Source organism: Felis catus, chromosome C1 (genome assembly GCF_018350175.1).
Source record: "Felis catus isolate Fca126 chromosome C1, F.catus_Fca126_mat1.0, whole genome shotgun sequence".
Classification (NCBI taxonomy): domain Eukaryota; kingdom Metazoa; phylum Chordata; class Mammalia; order Carnivora; family Felidae; genus Felis; species Felis catus.
The window spans coordinates 38,586,259-38,605,735 of NC_058375.1; the positions used below are offsets into that span (position 1 = coordinate 38,586,259).

General features: G+C 46.7%; 1 protein-coding gene across 4 annotated transcripts in view; it reads right to left on the reverse strand.

Moving 5' to 3' along the window:
• LOC101099137 (AGBL carboxypeptidase 4) overlaps positions 1-19,477 on the reverse strand; it is a 1,457,496-nt gene that overhangs the window by 157,466 nt on the left and 1,280,553 nt on the right. The window lies entirely within an intron of this gene.

Sequence of the window (19,477 nt, forward strand, 5' to 3'; positions counted from 1 at the left end):
GTGGGCAGGAGGGCTCATCCTCCACCCTTTGCAACCACAAGGAGTAGAAAACTAATAGCACTTACTGCTGGGGTACAAAGAACCTCATGGTCTATGACATAGGGTGGGGACTTGCTAGCATGCACCGTCTGGTCGGCATGGCCTCCAGAGACACCAAGCTTTGCCACCAAAGGGTTACTTGACCTTGATAGAGTCATCTCCACTCTCTGAGCTACAGTATCTTCATCTAGCTATACAACCACCTCAGCCACCTCTGAGGGCCTCGTCAATGCTCAGGCTCTGCTCCAAGGCCACCCTGAGTGACTGTGCATAAGGACGGAGGACAGCCCCTCATTGCCTGCAGTTGGCAAGCTCACGTGTGTGTGTGTGTGTGTGTGTGTGTGTGTGTGTGCGCGCGCGCGTGCACTCCCAGAAGGCTTGGCTGGGAGTCATGTCAGCATTAGACAGTACTCAGGGGCACGGGGAGAGAGGGTGGTTGGAACTCATGGGGGTCCAACAGAGAGGGGACAGGGAAATGTGGGTCATGGAGGGAAGGTCAGGGAGGAATCAAGTGAGGAGCAGATAGAGGTCAGGAGACCCGCAAGGAGAGGGAGACAGACACATGGGCAGATGCAGCCAAGGCAGAGAAGCAAGCAAATTTGGAGAAGGTGAGAGACAGCACCGAAGGCGCGTGGAGCGGGAGAAAAGCCAGGGGAAGCTGCCAAACCATTGGCTTCAACTACAAATTTAACTGGGTGTCCAGAGACTGTCAGGCTGGGACGGAGCAGCACGGCTCACTGGAGAGGAGAGGTGGAGGAGAAAGCACCCCCACAGTCTCTCGTGTCAGCAGGTGAGGAGTCTGCACTGCAGGCTGCACCCCGGACTGACACCACCCCAGCCTTGATGGAGGGAGGCAGTGGGAAGAGGCTGTCCATGAGAATGAGATTCTCTGGTCTGGTGCTGGGATCTTGCGTGAGGATGGTCAGGCTGTCATGGAAAAGCCCACAGGTGGGAGTCTGAAACCCAGAACTGCTCATTAGCATCTGAATGACCTTGAGTCTACTTCTTCACCTCTCTGAGCATCACAATCCTCCTGTGAAATAGGGGCCCTAGTGCTTCTGCTGCCTCTGTGCTCACAGAGTTTCACAGCTCCATCACAGGTGATGAGTTGTGGGGTACGGCCAGAGGCAGGCCAGCACTCCCCACTTTTTGGACCCTGCTGCTGCTGACACTCCTGTGGGGCTGGCAGGCTTCCCTGAGTCTCTGCTCATGTGTCCCATCACAGGGGAGTCCTCTACAGAACAGCAGTCCTCCCTGACACCTATTTCCTTGTCTGTGTGTGTGTCCTTCTTCCCCGTAGCACTCCTCACCCCCTGATGTGTATATATTTCTTTTCTCCCATTGGCATGTAGGTTTCATAAAGATCGCAACTTTGCCATTTTACTCACTGCTGTAACCCCCAGACCTAGAATAGCAGGTGCTGAAAGGACACTTGTGGAAGGAAGAAAGGAAGAGAGGGAGACATTCATACTGGTGGCTGCATTCACAGGTGGCTCAGAGGATCAGGAGGAAGTCCAGGTGTTTGGCCAAAATGGACCTGAGGAGCCCTCACCTGGCTGGTCCTCCTGGGGTGTGGGCCTTGGCATTCTCTCTGGTCTCATGCCCACCTGAGCCCTGGGGCCTTCCCTCCCTCCTGCTTCCTGTGCTCCTGGCTTCCTCATGGCCCTCTCTGTGTCCATGCTTTCTGAACCATCCTGGGTGCAGAATGCCTTCCTCTTCTCTGCTTTGCCATGTCTTGTTGGTCTTCGAGGATTAGCTCTAATGCCACTTCATTTCTTCATTCATTTTAGAGCCATTCATTCAAATACTCACTGCTGAGTGTTGCTGGGGTGGGGGTGGGGGGATGCTCTATGCAATCAGAACAGATTCTACCAGCCCAGAAATGACTGTGTCTCCAAGGACCCAGATTCCCCCAGTATTAGAAGACAAGCCCATTCCCTTAGTTATACTGCAGGAGAGGCCTGAGCGGTGCTGAGAAGCTTCCAGTGCCTTAAACAGATGATGACATAGATTGCATTCCCGGGATTGAGGAAGCCATCTCAGCTTTGGACCAGAAGGGATAAAGGAGGCCCTGGGGTGAGGAATGATCTGATCCAAGAGGCCCTGTGGGTCCAGGAAGAGCACTAGAGATCCAAATAAGAGATGCTAAAGGCATCACTATGCTATTGTTAAGGGATAGAGACACAAAGGGAGGGAGAATCTGTGCATCTGTAAAGAGAGAGGGGACATGAATGATGGCAATGAGGATCAAAGTGAAAGTTTCCATGTTTGAGCCTCAGGCCCAGCCCTGCCCCCATCAGGCGGTGGATGTCTAGGATCCACTGGGATCTATGACATCAAGGCAGGATCCCCATTCAGAAACATGGGAATCTTCCACTTGGCATGGGGTCCTTATACAAGGGAAGCTGGCAATATATAACTGGAGAGGGATCTGGGCCCAGACAGCTACAATACACAGCAGAGAGAGAGAAGGATACCACATTTGGGAAGCTGCTCTAGGTCACCTTAATCCCAATGACTCCTCCCTTCTCTACTTCCTTCCTTCCATCTTCTCTTCCTCCCTCTCTCATTTCCTTCCTTCCTTCCTCCCTTCCTCTGTTCTTTCCTTCTCTAAAAGAAGTATTTATTAAATATTTCTTAAAAATAAATATTTCTCAGGGACTAGGACTGGGGCAATCTCATGGCAATCTTCTTACGAAGAAGAGGGGAGCCAAAACTCCTATCAGCCAGGAAACGGGCACTCCTGCCTGAGAAGGGGAATTCATTACAACATGTTAAAGAGTCTTTTTTTTTGTCCGAAAGCTACTGTGTGTGTTGAGATGAGGCTGCCTGTGATCTGAGGGCTGGTAGGGCTGATCAGATCTTTCTTTTTGGTAAGGATGGCTCCTGTTGTGGAGGAAAGGCTCTACCTGATCTGGAATGTCCTGTGCCCCCCTCCTCCCTCTGTGTCTGCATGGACTGCACCGTTAGAACGCTCTGCTGTTACTTGGAGTGTCCCCCTTGCACCATTAGCTCCTCACGGGCAAGAGCGTGGCCGGTCTGTCCACGAGCCTTGGAACCTGGCATGTGGTGCCAGCCTGGTGCCCAGCAAAGATTTGCTAAGTTAATGACTACGTGTTTGTTAAACACACAGAGCAGGTCAGGGCCCACCCTGGCCCCCACCTCAGAGATATGTGCTGCTTCCATTGGACTTGAGTGTTATGAGCCAGAGACCATGCTTAGTCCATGAATTCCTTTGATTCTCAGAACCACTTTGATTAAAGGGAGGGGGGTGTGCAGACAGTCTCAGCTCATTTATAGAACAGATGCAACAATGGTGGCATGGAAGGATGGGATGACTTCCCCAAGTCTTCACATTAAAACAGGGAAAGGTCAGGATTCATTAGTAAGTCACCAAACGTCTGAGAAAGAAGGACCATTAGAGACCAGTGAATTCAAGCCCCCTTTTTCCAAGTGAGAAAACCGATTGCCAGAGACAGGGTAGTTTGGCTAAAGGGTCAGACAATTAAGGCAGGTCACCTGTAAGAAGTTACTCTATACACATGAAATACATTGGGCAATACATCGCAAAGCATCACTTGAACCTTGTCAAGTGGTGAAATCAATCCTGGCATGAGGGAGAGCGAGTAAAGTGGTTCAAGGCAGACTCAGACTAACCAACAGAAGTGTAACGCACGCCACAGGTGTGAGTCACATGTGTGAGTCTAAATTCTCCAGTAGTCACATTAAAAAAGTAAAAGAAAGAGGTGAAGTTAATTTTAATGACATTTGATTTTACTCAAGTATCTAAAATATTATTTCAGCATGTAATTGATAGGACAAATTGTATGAATGAGCTATTTATGTTACTTTTTATACTGAGTCTGACATCCAGCTGTGTATCTCACACACACAGCACATCTCAGTCAGACAGACTGCATTGTAAGTGCTCAGGTGTGGCTTGTGGCTGTGTGGTGGACAGCAGAGCATTAAAGTCATCAGGGAAGGCTTTCAGGAAGGAGTCCTTGAGAAGGGGAGGGCATTCGGCAAGGCAGAGTGGAGGTGGAAGGCTTTACACACAGAAGTAACAATTACAAACAAAGGTAGAACATTGAGAATGAGAAGGCTCTGCTGTCGGAGGTCACTGGCCTGGATGGGGTTGGGGGTCACGTGAGGTGCAAGTTGAGGGTGAAGGTCACGGGGTTGCCCCTCCTTTGTTCTACACAGTCCTATTCCAGTGGCCATGACCATCCTTACAACTCACATGGCCCTGGATGGTGTACCAAACACCCTCCTGCTCATTGTGCATTCATATCTTTACATCACCCTGCAAAATAGCTGCGGAACAGAAGACAGCTGCCCTCGGTCACACAGCCAAGCCAGCATCGACCTCCGACCTCCCTGCTCCCGCCAGGATGCCAGCCCTACCTGGAAGGCGAGTACAAAGGGCTCCTCCCTGGACCTGAGCAGGCCTGTGCTCTTGCTGTGTCTCTTGCTGGCCCTCTCTCATCCTCTGCCAGGCCTGAGCCTCCCACGCTGCCCAAACTGGGAGTTTCCTCCTTTTTAGAGTCCGCCCCATCTTAGAGTCCACCCCGATTTCTCCCTTCTATTAATTTCTGTGAAGACCTAAGTTTTATTTAACATATATTTTTTTCAGGGGCGCCTGGGTGGCTCAGTCAGTTAAGTGACCGACTTCGGCTCAGGTCGTGATCTCACGGTTCACGAATTCGAGCCCCGCATTGGGCTCTGTGCTGACAGCTCAGGGCCTGGAGCCTGCTTCCGATTCTGTGTCTCCCTCTCTCTGTACCTCCCCTGCTCGTGCTCTGTCTCTGTCTCTCAAAAAATAAATAAATATTAAAAAAAAATAAAAACATATATTTTGTTCACTTTATTTTAGACAGTGCACACAGGAGTGGGGGAAGGGAAGAGGGGGTGGGGGGGAGAGGGGGAGAGAGAGAGAGAGAGAGAGAGAGAGAGAGAGAGAGAGAGAATCCCAAGCAAGCTCCACACTCAGCACAGAGTCCAATGTGGGGCTCAATCCCATAGCCCTGGGATCACAACCTGAGCCAAAATCAAGAGTCAGACGCTCAGCCGACTGAGCCACCCAGGAGCCCCTCTAAAGATTTTTTAAATCAGACTGTTCCCTCCTGTCATTAAAGGTCTAAGAGGGAGAGAGAAGAGAGGTGGTAGAGCGACAGGGAGAGGGTGACAGACTCCTCGGCAAGTCCCTGATGCTACATCACGCATCAACTAATGGCAATGGATGGTAATTTCAGAAAGAGGGAAACAAACAGAATCTAGCCAGGAGTCCGGTTAATTGTGAGCTCTAAAGAGGCACTGACAGATTTCAGCCCCAGACCGGGGGCGGTGTGTTGGGGAGCGTTGGAAGTCTGCCATCCCAGCCTCCCACTGGGACCTGCAGGTACGGCTGGGGGAGCTGGAAAGGCTCTGTGAGGCTGTCTGTCGAGTCACCCACACAGAGAGCAGCTCAGGCGGTGGAAGGAGTCTCCGAGAGGGAGCGTGGGCTGGCCACCCCCCGAGGAAACAGAAGGGGGGCAAACACAGTGTTTGTAAATACAACTACGGCCCTGGTCCCCATTCTGGCAGAATTGGATCCCAACCCAGGCTGTACCCCTATGAGGACTGTGATCTTTGGCAGGTCAGGGCTTTAGCTGCAGTTGGCTTGTCTGTACAGGTGACCCTACTTGCCTCATGGGGTGATTCAGGAAGTCAAATGGGCTGGTGCCTGTTATGGTGCCCAGCATGTTGTGGGTATCTATACAGGCTAGTGACCACCTCTTTGGGCTTTCTCCCTCCCTCCTTCCTCCTCTGTCTTCTCACACGGGATGGAGGCAATTGTAAGGTTCTGGGTAGGAATCCTGCGATAGTCCGGTAACAGCTGGGGCTTATTGAAACTTACTGTGTGCCAGGTGCTGTGATAGGTTCTTCCCTGAATTACCTCATTCATCCTCTCAACAACCCTAGTGGGTAACAGCTCTCGTTAGCCTGTGCTTGCTTGATCACCGAGCTGGTGAAAGGAAGATACAGCAGCATTCAACCCAAGCCTGTGGCTTCAGAGCTCACACTGTTGATACAGCTCAGGAGAGGTACTTACACACTCATGTCTTTGCCCTTTCCAAACTCTTTGTTCCTGTTAAGACACAAATGCTAACCCTAATCTGGCTCTTCATTTCATGTCTCCAGCCAGCCACCGGAACCTCTGTGGCCCAGGACCTGGCTGGGCATAGATTAAGCACCCAAGGAGTATTTCCTGGGGAAGGGAGTGTGTCTATATATTATTTGCACGGGAAAGATATTTAATCAAACTCACCCTTTACCTGACAGAGAGGAAACTGGGCTAACCCAGAGGTTAGAGTACTTGCTCAAGATTGCTCAACATGGTGGGGGAAAGAATTGGGAATCCGTCCCAGGGTCCTCGACTCTGGCCAGCATGCTTTCCCTGTCACAGAGCCCATGTCCTGCTTCACAGAAGCAGGTTCCATGATGGCACGTGCACATGTAGAGATGTACACACTTGTTTCAGTCTTCAGGGTTCGATCCACCTCGGGCAACAACAGGAGGATCTCCTAGCCCCGGCCCTGTGTCTCGCCACAAGGTGGCGCTCTAGCCGGCACGGCTTTTGCACTCAGCAGCCCAGCTTCCTTGAGAAGCCTCCAAGAGTAAGCCTGGTGAAATCAATTTCTGTTATCTTAACAGATCAGCCGCAGACTCCACAACACAAAACAGAAACTTCCTTCCAAGTCCACGGGAAAACTGAAAAGCGGAGGCTCCTCTTGTGACTTCAGGTTTTCTGTGGACAGAGAGTGAGACGCAGCCTGCTGAACGGAGCTCTCCTACTGGGTGCCCTGTAGCGTCCACTGGGGACTTGAGGTTGCAAGGATCTGGCTGCGGCTTCCTCTCCAACTCACCCTGACCCGCAGAGACCTAACCGGCCTCCCCCAGTCCCTGGGCACGCAAGCTCTTCTGCTGTGCCATGGTACCAGCTCTGTCCCCAAATGGCTTTTATCCCCAGGTAATGGAACTCCTACTCAATTAAAAAAAAAAAAAAGTAGAGCCTGTGGTTTGGGGTGTGGTGGCTCACTCCTTCAGGACTCTCGGGGTCCTGAGGGTTCATTATATGCTGAAGTGTGTGCATTGTTCCTCCTAACCATGGCTGGCACACAGTGAGTGAGCCCAGCCTCTTTCAAGGATCCTAGAGCAGTGAGGAGTGGCAGGAAAGGATGGGGTGAGAGGTGACCGAATAGGAATACTTGTATACAAATATCTACCACTGGAGGTGCAGAACCACTGACAAGGTTTTTTAAAGTGGCTTCAGAAATAAACATGAGTTTGGATTCTAGCTTTACATAACTAGCTGTGTGTTGGAGGGGGGGAACTTAATGTCTTTAGCTATATGTGCAAATGAATTTGTGTTGCTCTTCTTGATTATAAAATGGGGATAATAATCATCCCTTCCATATAAGACTGTTGGGAAAAATAAACCAAGACACTGTGCCCAGTGCCCAGCAAGTAGTAAGTGTGCGGTCACAGTGATGGGGGCCTAGCTCTTGTGATGAATCTTTATGTGTCTGAGTGGTAGTTTCCTCTAGGCAACGGGGAGGGTTGCCTCCTCCTTCTCAGTGCCATGCTTAGGCACTCAGTCATCCACCTATTCTGCCAACGTCATTAGCCTGCGCTCTGGGCCAGGCATCAGGAGACCCGTGGAGGGTAAGACGTCATTAGGCCAAGTGCCTTGAAACCTCACTGAGGGCCCTCTCCTGCCCCAGCCAGCCTGCCCTCCTATAACCAACCTCACCCTCTACTCAGCCAAAGTTCTTTTCTGGGTTCCCACAACTGTCTCTTGCACATACCTGCTTCTCTCCCCCACCCCACTTCCTCTTTTCTGTTCGAAGATTCCACTGCCTAAGATTCAGCAATGGGAGATTATATTATTCTGAGTCTGAGACTATATCACTCAGGGGATACAGGACTCCACAATGGGGTGGCTTCACCAAAATTCCCAGCTGCCAGGTTCCTGACCTGGAGAAAACCCCCTGCTCCAAGGTGTCTGTTTCATCTCCCACATTCCCGGAGACACAGGGTGCTATGATCCTTCCAATTCTGGATCCCCAGCTGGTAAGAGATGCCCTCGTTGGACTAATCACCTTCTAAACAAATGGCACAGTGACAAGCAGGGTGGGGGCGGGGGGAGAGCTGGGGCCGCACAAGCTGGTGTTTTCAATTTAGAGGCCATGCATTATTTACACTGCCATTACTCCCCTCAATTTGACTTCACGCTTTAGCCCTAATTTCAGTATAATCAAAGCCAATGAATATTTAATCAGGATTGCTTCCAGAAATTGAGTAATGCCATTAACATAATGGCCTCAGGACTTCAAAGCTGCTTTCCTTCAAATGCATCTTACACCTTTCCCCACCCCCTTCTCTTTAACCAGTTGTATTTCAGAACGGAAGGAGGTTGGGGACCCAGCAGACAGCAGTTACAGCTTTGTCCCGGTGCCAGAAAGAAGGCAGGAGTGGGGGAGAAGCGCAGGCCCCAAAGAGAGAGATTCAGGAGGCAGCCAAACCCAGCAGGCGGATCCCATTTTAAGCACCTCGATCTATGAAAATACCAAGTTGTAAACCACATCCCTGAGGGTCTTCAAAGACCTTCAGAGTTCAGTTTCTAAACATGACTCTTGTCATACACAGCCAGACCATGGCCAAGATGCCCATCATTGCCAGCAAGGCTTCTACTTTTGGAGTTCATCTATTTTTTTTTTTTTATTTCCTTAAGTAATATCTACACCCAATATGGGGCTCGAACCCATGACCCCAAGATCAAGAGCCACATGTTTACCAACTGAACCAGCCAGGTGCCCCTTGGAGGGTCATCTCTAGATATCCCTAGCTGAAACACCTCCTCATTTGGGGCAGAAACCCGTCTCCTGGCAGGCTTGCCCACACTGGCCCAGGCTCTGCCCTCTGAGGCCCCACAGAACAAAGGTGCTCCTTCTACCCCAGGACCACTGGACAGGTATTAGAAAATGGTTTCCGGGTAGCCTGGGTGGCTCAGTCAGTTAAGCGTCCCACTTCAGCTCAGGTCATGATCTCGCGGTTTGTGAGTTTGACTCTGCGTCAGGCTGTCTGCTATCAGCACAGAGCCTGCTTTGGGTCTTCTGAGCCTCCCACCCCCCCAACCCCCCCCTGCCTCTGACCCTCCCCCACTCACACTTTCAAAAATAAATAAACATTTTAAAAAAATAAAAATGGTTTCCATCTCTTCCTATGCATCTTCTTCCTCATATAGCCAGGTGTTGGGTGCCCGGCCAGGCTCTGTGGAGGACACAGCGGAGAACTGTATGCCACTTGCTTCTAAGAGCACAATGTAAACATCATCAGGGGGATACACAAGCTTTCAAAGCACTGGTACATTTGTTACCTCCTTCGATCCTGGAAGGATCCATATTCTCCTTCCACAGTGTCAAGCTGGTGACCTTCCCAAGGTGGCTCTAGGATCAGGAAGAATCTATGGGTATTAGATGTTAAAACTGGGAACTTTCTTAGGACCTTCTAGGTCAACCTGGATGTACAACATGGGAAGCGAGTCTAAGGTCACAGCTGGACAGTGGAAGGACAGGGCTTAGAATGTGGTTGCAGGGACCTTAGATTCCTTGCCCAGGGTCTTTTCCTTTACAAAAGGGCTTGTGATCACCAAGCAGGAAGAACCACCAAGGCCTTGCTTACTTGTGAAGCTGGGAACAGGACTGAGGGGATAGGAATTGTTCCTGGGAGAGGCCTCACTCCATGTCTGTTGGAAGATCAGGCTTCTCTGGGGTGAGGATGTGAGAGAATGGGGGAACTGATAGATACTAGAGGAGCATGGGCTCCCTATATAGCCTGAGCAGTAGTGAAAAGGGAGAGGGTGTTGTGTTCTGAGTCCACAGAATCACAGGCAGCCCTTGTGAAACCTTGGTCACCACCAGGGGACCCTGATGTCCTTCTGCTTGACCCCCCTCCCTGAGAAGCCCTTGCTGACTGCAGGGTGGGGTGTCCCTCACTGTGCTGACACAGCCTCTGTGCGCCCCTTCATCAGAACGTGCCTCCCATCTATTCCCTATCTGTATACACTTCTGCCTCCCTCCGCAGACCGGAGACTCCTTGAGGGCAGGGCCGAAGCGGCCATTTATCTATATCCCCTGGGAAATTCGGGTCATGTTCTCTAGGTGTCACATCCCACCAATAGAGGACTCAGCTGCTCTTCACAAGCAGGACAGGAAGCTGCCAGCCTTGACCCACTAACCTGCAGGGCCAGGGCACTCACCACTGCCTGGGTTCATCTCACACATCACTAAAGTGCATCCTTATTAGGAGCCAACAAAGAACAAATGCCTTGTGCTGTCACCTGGTGGTGACTTCCAGCATGGCGTCATCCAAATCCACTTTGTTCTTCCTGCTGAATGGGAAGGAAGGCTTCTTTATGGAGCCCCTGCCAGGTGCCAGTGCTTTATATACTGTGTCTCTTACTCTTGATAGCAACTCTGGAAGGTGGGCATTATTCCCACTTTAAATATAGGGAAACTGAGGCTCAGAGAAGTGCAGTAATGCAACTGCAATTAGGAGTCAAAGATGAGCCTTGGCTCCTCATCTGCTCATAGCCCAGTGTTTTTTCTACTGCTCCAAAACCTAATCCAAGTGGATGAACCTCTAACTGAGATTTCAGTATTGATAAGACAGATAGAAGGAGCATTTGGAGGTTTCTAGCAGCATCTCTGGTATCTGTGAACTCATACCATGTAATCATTCACCTGCCCCACTAGTTCTGGCTCTTGAGACACACCCAAAGTAAAGAACAAAACCCCTCTAGAAACCCCTCTAGACCTGAAGCTCAAAATCACTTTACTGGGAGTGGGCAAGTGTCCTGAGGCCTGGGTTGATGTGAGGGGCTAAGACCTTGCTGGTCTGTCGGAAAGGATGGCTGAATATTAGGGAAAGAAAGGGCGTGTCCAGCTTACTGAGCCTGACCCTTGTCACACCCTCGACCCCTCAGCCTGACTTCAGACCAAGCTCTAAGGCATTTACTGAATGACTCCCTGACATAGAAAGACTCGTAGGGCTGGACTAAGCCTGGAAGAGCCTGCGCTCTGGTCCGTGTTCCCCCTCTCCTACATCCCTGCCCCTGGTGACCTGCAACATGTAAGCTCTGCCTCCAGACACACATAGACAGGCCCTGGCTTGGGGGTGACCTCAGCTGGGCCATGGGCACTGAGAATGGCTATCAGGCTTGGGGTCTGTCCAAGAGCAGATCACTGGGGTTCAGGGAACCACTGAGAAGCAGCAGGGAGACTGGAGCCAATGGAGGTAGGCAATGACCAACCACAGCACAAACCCATGACCAGGAGATGGGGAGAGAAAGGCCAGAGGGGTACAGTCAATAAGGGGTGGGGAGAAGTCAGTATCCCAGAGCCCTCAGAGATCGTCTCAGCCAACACTGTCATTTCGATCTAAAGAAAAAGGAAATTGCCCAGGGCTACCTGGTGTGTTGGAAGCCGAGACCAGATCAGAACGGGCACCTCTGCTCCCCATCCTGAGTTCCTCCACTGTTCGGCTGGAGGGCTGGATCCCTGGGGCATTTCTGGTGCTTTGGCTCTGTCTATCTCACTGCAGCTGTGTGTTCTGGGAGTTGGGGTTCTGATCTCCATTTCATAGGCAGAGAAACTAGGGCTCAGAAAGGAACAAATCTTGCCCAAGAGCACAGATAAAGTCGGAGCAGGACCTGGAACCAAGCAGGATTTCTTGGCCTCACATCCCACCTACTACATGTCCGGCTCTGCACCAGGTACCTCATGTGTTCCACACCGTCTCAACCTCACAATGCTCCCATAAGGTAATATTATCCCTATTTTACAGTTGAGAATGTTCAGGCTTGAAAAGTCCAATAACTGGCTCAAGCTCATGGAGTAAATCAGTAGGAAGGAGAGCAGTGTCCAAACCTAGGTCTAGCTGGTCCCAAACCCATCAAGAGTCCTAGAATTGCCTCTTCCCACCTTAAAAATGTCATCCATTTAGCTCCCATTGGTGGTAGTAGGTTGGGAGGTCTGCCACTGACCACATTCTTTCAACAGCAGTGTCTCCATATCCAAGGGTTCTCCTGTCTCTCAAGCCTGACTCCAGGAGGTGCCTGTGATTCCTTCACCTATCTACAGCCTGGTGGATTGTCCTGGCATGTGGTGGCCCTCTTTCAGTTCTATCCCGTCTTATGAGGAGCCCTGTAAAGACCCAGGCTTTGGAAGCAGGCAGAGGGGTTTGCCTGCTGGCATGGCTACTTAATGCTCTGAGACCCCGGGGATGACATAGGCCCTCTCAGAACCTCAGTTTCCATTCTCCATAGAATAGAGACAATAATAACTGGCCTATAGAGATTCTGTAAGAAAATAAAGTACTTGGCACATAGTAGGTACTCAATTAGTGACTGTCTGAATAGCATCACTTTTGTGTATGTGTCACATGTCTCTCTCTGTAGCAAGTGCTGCTTGCTGCCCTGTGCTATCAGCCCACCTCAAAGCGAGCTGACCTGGCATCCCTGGTCAGGTTGGCCTGAGGTCACTCTCTGACGATTGCAGCCCACTCTGTCCCCATGCGAGGCAGGTCGGAGGTGCCAAGGAATGTATACACCTCACTCTCCCACCTGGCTGCCTTCAGCCAGGAACTGCATGAATTTGTGGGTAAGTCACCCCGGCCCCCATTGCCCCTACATATTCTATACTATCTCCTAGAGTCCCCAGCAAGACTGGTCCTCAGTTGCCCACAAAGGTAACCTTCTCAATAACATGCCCTTGACCATCTCCCTTTCCTTTACTGTCTTATTTCCCACTCCCTCCTGGTGTTTCCACTTTCCAAATAATGTCTTGCACTCAAATCCTTATCTCAGGGACTTCTTCTTCAGTTATCCAAACTGAGGCTCTCATTACTCTGTCAGCTACCTGTGCCTCAATCAGGAAGTGCCCAGCATAGTCTCATGGGCAGTGGAGTCTACCAAATACCAGCACATTGCTGATCGGGTCCCTTTATTTTAGCCTCCCCAAATCCAGTGATTTGGGACAAGGCCTCAGGGGTAGTCCCTGAAGCCAAAGCAAGTTTCTCAGCATATCCAGGCTTGTCTGACAGTGCCTCATTCAGGATGCACCTTGTACTCGTCTTCCCGGATGGTGGGCAAACAAAAGGCTGCTCGGACAATTAAAATGCATGGCATCTGAACGGAGCACAGGGCTCTGTTCTGACAGCAAACAAGGGAGTCCACCACATGTGGAGGTTCAGCTGCCAAGGCCTTCACTTAGGAAGAAATTAGCCTCAGTGTTCAGAGGAGAGGAGTGTCAGAGGAGATTCCCCTCTGAGAAGTGTGACATGCGGCCCCGACAGGGAGGAAGGCAGGCCTGGCCTTCTCAGGCTGCCATCCTGTTTGCATGTCGCTCTGCTGTGTTCCAAGTTTCTTGGGGAGTACAGAGCATGGCGTCATCTCTTGCCTGCCCACAGAAGAGCCAGGACGGAAAGAAAGGGAACTGAGAGGTGTCCATCACCTACTATGTGGCATGGACCTCACATGCATTTCCTTCTCTAATCTGCACAAAACTCAGCAAGTCCAGCTATTACTATCCCGTTATTCAAGGGGGGAAGCTGAGTCTCAGGGAGGTGAGACAGGCCTTGCAGTCAAGCATTAAAGCCCAGTTTTGTCTGACTGCACTATCTTTGTTCTTTCCTTCCTCCCCCACCCTGATGGGATGACAATGTCAATGAAGGGCATATGGCATCAGGGATAAGCTGAGATCAGGATGCTTAGCTAAAGTGCAGCTTGAACATTTTGGGAGGGTTTTACCGTCGGCACTCACCCCCAAGCATAGGAGTGGTTGGGAATGAGACTTTGGCCCATCCTCCCATGACCTTCCAGCCCCACTCGTGCCTTTGCTCCAGCTGTCCCTTGCTTAGGATACTCCTCTCTATTGTCTCTCTTCATCTTCAAGTGCCAGCTCCAGTCCTCCAGGAAGCCTCCCCTTGCCCTTTCAGACAATCTTGTCTTTCTCACATCCATGTGACCAGACCTAGGAAGCAGCAGCTGTTCTAGAGGAGAGCCCACCCAGTGAGGTGGGCCAGGGAGATTGCCCTTGCTGTTTCTGCATGTGACTCTGTGTGACCACGGACAAGTCTCCGCCTCCTTTTGGGTCTCAGTTTCTTCATCTGTAAACTGGGAAGAATAATATCTGTCTTGTCTAATTCCAGGTTGTTTTTAGCATCAAGTTAGGGAACAGATATTAGAATTTTTTTAAATTGTGAATGTGTAGTACACATGATGGCGATTCATAACACTAAGACTTCAAAATATAATTTGATTCATGGTGAGGCTCAGCACTTTGGCCTCTTAATATCTCCCCACCCCAAAGTGAAGGAAAAGACTTTACTTCCTGCACATCCTGTTCCCACATTGAGGACATGCTGAATAGGAAAACAAGAGTCCACCAGGTTAGAGGACCCATCTTCTGAGCCAGCTAGCACCTGAGCCCTGCACTGCCCTCTCCCTCCCTGACCTCGTGGTCCTCTCATCTTCTTGTTCCTGGTTTTTTTTTTTTTTCCCTAGCATGCACTTAGAAGCAACAACACTAAGCATGCAGCATGACAGGAAGCAGAGGAAGGGCTGGCATTCAGAAACACTTAGACTCTTCAGGAGAAGCCTTGTAAACAGGGACGAGACAGGAAGCACCCTGGAAGCAGTGCATGCTGGGCAAGGAAGGGCTTTTAGGCACTACTGTGGTCAAGGAAGAAGCACAAACTGCATCTGATCCTGCAGTCAGAAAATCTAGAAGCTGTCCTGGAGAAGAGCCAACTTCAGGCTGGCAAAATCATGCTGTTGTGAAACCTCAGAAAAGAACCCAGGGCAGAGCAGTTCAGGTATAAATCAGTGAGGGGTCAACAATGTTTCCCTCCGAGGCTTCCTGTTTGCAAATGCCAGGTCTGTGTAGATCTGGCTCTATTCAAAGATGATGAAGCAAAACAAAATAAAACCTCTAAAGAAACAAAAAGATGGGACCTTTGGAGAGAAACTAATGCAAAAGGAAAAGGAAATATTGCCCTGAAAATTTGGAGAAAGAAAGTTTGAAAAGAAATTAAGACCATTTCAGAGGCCATCTGCTTGGAATCTTTCAATAGATGCAAGAGAAGAGCAGAGAGTAGGATGTGCCAAAGGCAGAGACACAGGAGTTGAATGAACTGGGATGATATGGCAAAGGAACACAAAATAAGATACCAAATTAAAGTCCCCCCCTGAGAGTAAGAAAAGAACAGAGTCGATACTGCAGACAGCAGTGATGAGGACTAATTTGAATACCTCTCAAAGAATGCAGAGAAAAATGACAGTGATGGAAATGATGAGAAAGAAGGTGATGGATACGGGAGATAAGAGTGGAGTCTAAGAATGATCAATATTCTTGGGGGGGGGTTATAATAAAAATGAAAGTGACAAAAACTTAATTGGGAAAAAATTTAACTAGCTACAACAAAACAAAAGCAAACAAAACAATATCAACTTGAGTCCAAAACCCAAAAGGGATCAGGGATCTAGGCAATATTCATGAAAAGAAAAACCATAACTAGCAAGATCTTGGAAAAATAAGCTTCAAGGATAAAGAAAATATCACACAGTAAGGAAAACAGGTTGACAGCTAAGCTTAGCTTTCGATGTTAGAAAAGCAGAATTGAGTGTTGAGGAAGATGGCAAGGGGAGTAAAAGCACCTGAGATTCTCTGTTGTACAAAGAGAAGTAAAAATGATTGCTTTGTTCTTCACTGACAATTTGAGAAATATGAGGGTAACTGTCTATCACGCATCTTAAGGCATTGCGAGTTAAATTAAAAGAGGATTTTAAACTTCTAAATTAATACAAGAGATATAAACAAACAAAAAACAGTTTACAAAGAAAGAGAAAACACTTAAGAGCAAAATATATATAAAAGAGAAAGTGTAAAAGCAGATGACAGATGGGGTGCCTGGTTGGCTCAGTTGGTTAGGCATCTGACTCTTGATTTCAGCTCAGGTCAATCTCATGGTTTGTGGGATCGAGTCCTATGTCAGGCTTTGCACTGTCAGTGCAGAGCCTCCTTGGGATTCCCTCTCTCTCCCTCTCTTTCTGCTCCTCCCCCCCCCCCACCGCCATAATAAATAAATAACTAAATAAACTTAAAAATTTTTTTAACAACAAAAAAAGTAGGTGACAGATGATTAAGGGCAAACACACCAGATATGAAATGACTGTAAACTGTCTAAATTATTCTATTAGAGGACAAAAATTCTCAAGCTAAAACGCAAACACTAAGTTATGTGCAACTTGTAAGAGATAAACTTAATCAAAATAGTTAACATTCACTGCATACGCGCCATGTGCATTGCACTGTGCTAAACATTTCAGTCATCTCATCTAGGCCACTGTCAACCACATGAGGCAGGGATACTGTTACCCTTGAGAAACCTGCCCCAGGTCAAGCAGCAGAACTGGTATTGAAACTCAATCCTATCTCAGAGCACAACATCTTAAACATTACCATCTACTGAACCTCAGGCAAAATTACACAGTAAGGTTAAAAATTAAGCTTCCAAAATATTTCAGGCAAACTCAATTAAAGAGAAACAAGAAGTGAAAATATTAACAATAGAGCAGAATTTGAGGCAAAAACCATTAACAAGGAAGAGGTTGGTCACATTAAATTGATTAGAAGCAAAAATCTACATTGAAGACTTAACAGTCATAAACTTATTGCAGCCAACAAAATAGCCAAATATGTAAAGCAACAAATATTTGAAATTCCTAAAGAAAGCAACAGAAATTGGAGCAGGAGCCTAGATAGCATGCATAGACAAAATAGTCAATTATCCTATTTCTGTTTTCAGACATTCAAACATAGGTGATTTTTAAAATTCTATTTAAAAAGCAAGGAAATGACAGGATACCTGGGTTTTTCAGTTGGTAGAATGTGTGACTTTTGATTTCAGTTCACGTCATGATCCCAGGGTCGTGGAATTGAGCCCCATATTGGGCTCTGCACTGAGCATGGAGCCTGCTTAATTTTCTCTCTTTCTCTCTCTCTCTCTCTCCTCTCTAGTCCTTTCCTCTGCTCTCTCTCTCCTTAAAAAAAAAAAAAAAAAAAAAAGCAGGAAGGGGCGCCTGAGTGGCTCAGTTGGTTGAGCATTCAACTTTGGCTCAGGTCATGATCTCACGGTTTGTGGGTTCGAGCTCAGAATTGGGCTCTGTGCTGACAGCTCAGAGCCTGGAGCCTGCTTAAGATTCTGTGTGTGTGTGTGTGTGTGTGTGTGTGTGTGTGTGTGTCTTCCCCTCCCCCAGTCACACTCTGTCTCTCTCTCTCTCAAAAATAAACATTTAAAAATTTTTTTAAAAAAGAGAAGTGATAAACACAAAATTGATAATTATTGATAATTATAGTTAACTATGAGGGTAAGACTGATAAATGTGAATTATTGGTGATGTTCTGATTCTTGAGTGGTGAGTTCACAGGTGTTCATTATGCTTTATAACTTATATACATAACTATATTATTTTATATATATTAAATATTAAAAATATAAAGAAAAATACTAAAAGAAAAAACACATTAAAAAGATATTTGAAGAAAATAATCAATAAAGTTAAGTCAATGACAAAAAAACATTTTTTCACTCTACAGAGAATAATTTTGTATTCCAAATAATAATATAAATATATATAATTTTAATTTTATAACCATAACTACTAAAACCAGAAATTGGTATTAATGTCTCAACAGCAACAGAAATAGCTGCACCTAAATGCTGCATGGAGATTAAAATCACCTTTATAAAAATGTTATGTCATAGAATAAAAAGAAAAAATACAATTACAAAATATTTAGAAAATAATAAAAATATAAATAAACAATTTATGAAACTAATGGAATGCTGCCAAAATCATGCTCAGAGAGAAATTATGCTCAAATGCAGTCTTTTTTGTTTTTTATATTTTTACTTATTTTGAGAGAGAGAGAGCAAGTGGGAGAGGGATAGAGACGGAAGGAGACAGAAGCTCAAGCAGGTTCCACACTGGCAGTGCAGAGCCCAATGTGGGGCTTGAACTCACAAACAGTGAGATCATGACCTGAGCCTAAGTCAAGAGTTGGACGCTTAACCAACTGAGCCACCAAGGTGCCCTGCTCAAATGCATTCTTAACTAAATTGAAAAGACTAAGAAAAATAAATAAGACTGTAACTACATAATCTGCAAAGAAAAAAAAAGAAACCTATGAAAACCAGTAGGAAAAAAGTAGTAAAGCTATAGATGAATAAATTAGCAGAAAGAAAAATGGTAAGTTTAATATAGAAATACAAGAGCTACTTTTTTTTTTTTTACAAAAGTAATAAGTATGACAAACCTCTGACAAAAAACAATCAAGAAAAAAGTGACCAATATAGAGCAACAAAGTAAAGGGGATATAACAACAATGGACTTTTTTTTTTTTTTTTAATTACAAGAGGCAAGGTTGTCAAGACAAGAGGGATGTTTTTGGATGTTACCAATATTGACTTTAGAAGTGAAAGACCTGAGTGACCATAAAAGAAAATGAGAAATTATAAAGGCTCTTGGTCCAAATAGTTTTATGGGCATTTCCCCCCCAAATATTTGTGATTAGACAGTTCTTGAACTAAATATCTCTTCTAAAGCATATAAAAATATAGGAAGTTACTCAAGATAACACAAGCTCAATATCAAAGCTATAAAAAAATGGTCTCTCATGCTTATAAAAGTTGAAGTCCAAAATCCAATACCTGCATGTCAAATGTAGCAAGATCAAGAAGGTTCATACCAGGAATGCAAGATGAGTAATGAAGTATAATAGTGAAACAAACAGGTCAAATCAGAGAACTGATAGTCATTTGATAAAATGAAAACACTCAATGATAATTTTAAAAAAATGAATAAATTAAAAATGGAAGGCACTTCCTCAACATGCTAAAGAGTATTTATCTTAAAATGAGGGCTAATTTCATAGTGAATTGTGAAATAGTATAGGTATTCTCATTAAAACTTAGTAATAAGACAAGTATCATTATTATTTCAAATTGATATATAAGAATTAATACAGTATGGTAGGAAATATAATTCAGAGTTATAAATATTGGAAAGGAAGAGACAAATTATCATTGTTTGTAAATGATATGGTTATTTAATTAGAAAGCCCTAAAATTATCAACTGAAAAAAACTCCTAAACAAATTGGTGGTATTAATGCCAAAAAAACCAAATTAGTAGCTTTTTCTAAATACCAACAAGAATTAAGATTAAAACTAAAATTTGAAAACATGTCAGTCATAGTAACAACAAAAATATAAAATCTTAAGGAATAATTTAGGGACTTAAATGAAGAAAACTATAAAACTTCACTGAAACA